The sequence below is a fragment of the Balearica regulorum genome, chromosome 10 (genome assembly GCF_011004875.1).
Source record: "Balearica regulorum gibbericeps isolate bBalReg1 chromosome 10, bBalReg1.pri, whole genome shotgun sequence".
In the NCBI taxonomy this organism is placed as follows: domain Eukaryota; kingdom Metazoa; phylum Chordata; class Aves; order Gruiformes; family Gruidae; genus Balearica; species Balearica regulorum.
In genome coordinates this window covers 23,119,006-23,124,744 of record NC_046193.1, presented here as the reverse complement: position 1 = coordinate 23,124,744, position 5,739 = coordinate 23,119,006, and positions in this window count along the sequence as shown.

The window sequence follows — 5,739 nt, the reverse complement described above, 5'->3', positions numbered from 1 at the left end:
GATGCTGATCTCCAGAGAAGCCAGCAGTTGGGTCGTGCTCTGCCACGCCGCATCGCCGCCTGCCCCCAGCCCACCCCGCTGAAGTTTGCCGCGGCACAGAGGGAGCTGGGTCCTTGACGTGGGTCAAGTTCAATGCGATGTCACCGTACGGGGCTGGAGGAGCCCTGAGGAAGCCAGCGCAGGGCAAAGCCTCTCCAAGGCACTTCCACGGGTGGGAGCGTGGTCTGGGGCCACGGGGTTTAGATCAGGGTCTACACGCTGCAGAGAAACCTTCTTCCCAGTCCTTCCCCCTCTTCCTCTCCTCTGTCCTGTCAATTGTCCATGACAGCCATTTGAAAGCACTTTTAAACAAAATCAAGATGTACTTCAGGCTGTGTCATAACGGATCCTCAAGTATTGAGATTTCTCCATCCCGGGTGAGAGCCTAGCAGTTTCAGAGTGCTTCCTCTTCAAGACTTGCTGTGTTTTCCACAGAAGAAAACATTTTTACAGTGACTGGAAACATCTCCCTCACCTATGAGCTGCTCCAATAATATGTTTTTGTTTGGGATGCTTTGTTATGTAATTATTGAAACAAGATTTTTCAAATCTCATTTAGGGATTTGGAAAATGCAGGTGCTGAATTTCCTCTCTCAGGAAATCCTGGGCTAATAAGAGCTTTCTAGACCGGTTGCTTGAGTTAAATGAGTATAGAAAGGAACCAAAAATAACTTGGAGTTACCGCAGAACAACAACAAAAATTTCTTTATTAAGACCCTCTCCATCCGGAGCAGCAGGACACAAATGGCCGCTTTAACGAGATCCGAATGACGCGGCTTCAGACGATGCGCTCCAAGGTGCCGGGCTTGTGTGCAAAAGTAGGTGAACTACTTTGAGATGAAGCACTGATGAGGACAGCTGGGTGGGCTGACAGGCTCGGGGCTGATCCACTTCCACAGAGGTCGATGAAAACTCATTAATTTCAAAGATTGGACCATTAATTTGAAAGCTATTGACAGAGCAATGGGAGCAGGTCTGAAGAATTAAAGAATGCAAGGATGGAGGACATCCTTGCAGTCTCCTAATACGAATCCTATAGCTGGGTACAAGCGGAACCAGGTTAAATCCCTTAAAGAGGAGATTAACTGAGCCGCAAGTGATACGGAAAGGTGCTGTGGGCATATCGATATTTTTACACCTAAGAGAAAATGGATTTTTTTCCTCAATTTGTTCAAATCAATGACTTTGCCGTTATGGGTGCAGCTGAACGGCGTTACGATGACTGAAGATTCGACTCGGTACAAATCGCAATGCCCTAGGGTTAAATACGGGTGCTGGCTCAATACCTTCACAGAAGTCCCAGCCAGACTTTGGGTATCCCGATGATTCATTTTGAGAGACAGTTGTTGTAAACCAGAAACCTAGTGGAAGATGGACAAACAGTTAGAAAAAGGCTTTTACTCAATACGGCGTGGACGGAGTCAGTCGTGTCTGCACGTAGCCATCATTTTGTGACTTGCTGGCAATTCAGTTTTGTTAGATGCTTCAAGTTAACCAAAACACTTTGTATAACCCAAACCACACATTTTTGAATGAACATTTTAAATGTTTTTACCATCTCTTTCCAGTGAAATTGAAGGAAATATTATTATTTCTTGAAATTATTAGGGCATTTTGTTGAAAAAATTATCTCAAAACATAGATGGTTTATATGCAAGCTACCCCTGGCTCAGGGGGGTTTGCTTTGGGCGGGCTCTGCTCTGGACTGGATGCCAGTGGCTCGTGCTAGGGATGCTGCTGGAGCCCATCTCCCGCGTCATTTAACCAAAATGAACCCATTTTCCTCACTTCAAAGCCCCACCCCAGTGAAAAGCAGAGCATGGTAAACAGAGACAGTTGGGACACATGCCTATGAAGTTCACCCCCCCGCCCCGGGCACCGCTCCCTGATAACTCCGTCGCTGTCCTCTGCTAAATACATACACGATGCCCCTCTGAGGCACGGAAACACAGCGAAACTACCAACTCTTGCATCAATTTCTTCTTTGCAACCATAATTAAATATCGAGGTAATAGTGTAAAATCCCTAATTTCATAGCCCCCCTTTTCTCAACGTCTACACGGATGAAAAGCATCGCAAGCTTTTGGAACTGCTTTGTGCCAAACAACTTCAGCAAGTATTATTTTATTGTGATGTGCACAGCTGAAAACCAAATCTGATATAGATATTGGATCAGACCTTGTACTCTGTGGCAATCTAATTTTATCCTGACATGTTGATTGCTTGCTCTTCATCTGCAGTTGCTGTCCCAAAGGGTGCTAAGTGAGAGAAGCTGTATTTTTTTTTTCTGTAAGAAGATGACATGAAATAAATTCAGAAGAACACACAAGAACAATGTGGGGTTTGTTATTTACCAGACAGCTTTGAGAAGGGAAAAAAATTGCAGCTGAGATTTTTGAGGGCTTCCACACAAACACGGATGGTACAAAATATGATGGAATCTCTGACTAATAAAGCATATAGAGCCATTCCAAAACAAGGGAATTGGGGCACGTGGGGGCTTTTGAAAAATCCCTCTACATTGCCCTTACTGCTTACCATCAGGTGGGAAACACTGAATTTCTTTGGAAAGCTGGGCCTTTGACGTGTGCCATCTATGGGGGAATGACCCTTAGGATTCTACAGCTCATAGACCAACCAAATTCAAACTCAAAATTTAGGTGCAGGTTTTACTCAGGGATTTTGAATTCTTTAAGTAAGAAAATTTTTTTCAGATGCACATGCAACACATTTATAGGAAGGGACACTGAGCTTTGCTGCAGTGTATAATTAATTACCTGTTATTTAAATAAGGGCTTGCAAAAATTAAGAGATTTTTTCACAAACTTCCATGGATATAAAATTACAAATATAAAGCTAAGCAGTCCCAGCAAGGGATGGAGCATCAGACCCAGCTAACAAAAATAAGAAGATCCCTTGCCCACACGTTAGCACCAACACAAAGGCAGATACAAGGGGAAAGGAGCCCGCGTCAGCCCGAAAGGCACTCTATCGGCGGATACTTTGGGACACTTCACGCGAGTTGAAAAGAACACCTCTTGCTCAGACGTCTGGTGTGTTTCAATAGAAAAGGTCCGTTATGAGACCATTTTTCCCCCATTTAGTTCTATTATAAATACACAGTGTAGAGCTTCCACACTGCAGTTTGAATATGAGCGCTTCTTTTCGGCGACAAGATCCCTGTCAAATCCGTGTATCTAACCGGGGGTCATGGGGCCAGTTCAGCAAACACTCATGCTCATTTATCACAGAACCCCAGCCTGGTTTGGGTGGGCAGGGACCTCCCAGCCCATCCAGTGCCACCCCTGCCATGGGCAGGGACACCCTCCACTAGCCCAGGTTGCCCAAAGCCCCATCCAACCTGGCCTTGAACACTGCCAGGGAGCCAGGGGCAGCCCCAGCTTCTCTGGGCACCCTGTGCCAGGGCCTCAGCACCCTCCCAGGGAAGGATTTCTGCCTCCCATCCCATCTCCATCTCCCCTCCTGCAGCTTCAGGCCATTCCCCTTGGCCTGTCCCTCCCTGCCCTTGGCACCAGCCCCTCTCCAGCTTTCCTGGAGCCCCTGCAGGGACTGGAAGGGGCTCTAAGGTCTCCCCGCAGCCTTCTCTTCTCCAGGCTGGACAACCCCAACTCTCTCAGCCTGTCTCCATAGCAGAGGTGCTCCAGCCCTCGGATCATCTCTGTGGCCTCCTCTGGCCTTGCTCCAACAGCTCCATGTCCTTCTAATCCTTCTAATGAAAGATGAAAACCTGATGTGGATATTTACAGGACCAAAACACAGGGGTTAATTTTCTTGTAAATATTTAAGAAAAAATCAAACACAAAGTCACCATCCCATTAAAAATATAATTTGCACCATGTGACAATTCAGTATTTCTTTCTGAACCTCACTCATGTTAGAAATCCAAACTTTGAAGTGTTGCTTAATTTTAGCAACTTTTTTTTTCTCTTGACCCAGATATAAACAAGCTTTTACTATTGGGAAATGAAATGTTCATGCAGCAGTACTAGTTTCCCCATCATTTATTTTTGGATTAAAATAGGAGATTTTTTCTTCTTTCTCTTTAATTCCCTACCTTGATAGTGTTCTGCACTATCTATAAGTTCAGAAGTTTTCTTATATTCCTACTCTGCTTTCTCCATTAACTTAGGGTATAACTCTGGCTAAATCAAATTGAAAATTTTAAAACATATAAATGGTGGCTCAGGATTGGCACTAGTGGACAAGAATAAATCCTCTTTTTACAAGGTTTTTATTAAAGGCAATTCGGTTTGGAGAAACAGAAAATGAAATTAAAAGAGCGATGCTGGAACGTATGTTAATTTCAGACAGTTAATTTAATTGGGGGGACGGCTGATGAGTGCGAAGCAGTGCTGACTGGAGACGCACAGAGTGGACTCCCCTTCTAGCTCTGCCACAACCATGAACTAAAATCAGTGTCCTGGGCAAAAATCATTAACTTTTCTTGTTTTTCTAATTCATTAGCAACTTTCCTGTTCTTTCTCTCTGAGGAATGAAAAGAAAAAATGGGATTTTGGAGGAAAGAGGAACGAGTAAAAGACAGGTAAAACCATAAAAGCACTTAATGAGTTAAAAAAAGGCCTCTTGTGTTTCTTCTTGTATTTTCTTCTTAACTTGTACACTTACACTGAGGCATTCCAAGAGAAGGCATTTTACGGGAGGAAGTCCCACACCCACAGAGATAACTCCCAGCTGCCTGGATTTCCAAAGGGCAAAGCTTTCGCCGTGGCCATGACAAGGCAGGCGACGCCACCGACAGCCTCTGGCTTGTAGGAAACCACCTGAGTTTGCGTGAGGTTTTTTTTCTTTTTAACCAAGGTATTAATTCTAAACATTAATTCTGATTTAAACCCATAGATCATCAGCTTGCCATCAAAGGAATGTTTTATAGTCAGCAAGATTAAGATGTGTTGAGCATTAAAGCTACATCGTTTGAAATCACAGTGACTGCTAACAATCTTTTTTGAAATAGAGCAAATTACCTCTACTTTTTATTGCCAGAAAGGAGAATGTCCATTTCCAAAATATGAATTTTTACTATCATTTTATATCGCTCTCTGTTTTTACGAAGCAAAAGCTATGAAGGCATTTCAAACATAAATTACTTGAAACTTCTCCTGCTTAATTCCCACTAGAACTAAGCTCAAATTCTCCAGATCAAAGTATTTGGGAGTTCATTTTCTACTTCTATACCAATACAATTATGGCATTTTTCACATCTAAGGAACACAGTCTGAAAATCAGGAGAAGGACAAAATGGCCATTAGTACAATCCTTGTGGGAAACAGACCCGTCCCACCTCCACCTTTGCCTTCGGTGTGCAGGTCCTACCCCTTGGGTTTGTCAGCAGGATCTCAAGTCTTCAGTCAGACCTTTGCCTGGTCATTTTGTTGTGCATTTTGTGTGGAGTTTGGAGAAGATTAAATCCCCTCCGTGGGCCAGATTCTGTGTATTTACAAACAGAGGAAGGAACTGCACCCCCTCACGCCTGCGGAGGAGAAGGCTCCAGATCGCATGGCTGTGGTGGAGAAACAGGACTGTGAAGAAATAGATATTACCCAGCAAAAGGCCAAATGCTAAAAAGCTGATAGCCAAACCAGGCCAGCCTAGCAGCTGGACTATTTAAAATTATTGTACTGACAATGAGTGGCTGTATAATTTAAGTCTTCAATATAAGCA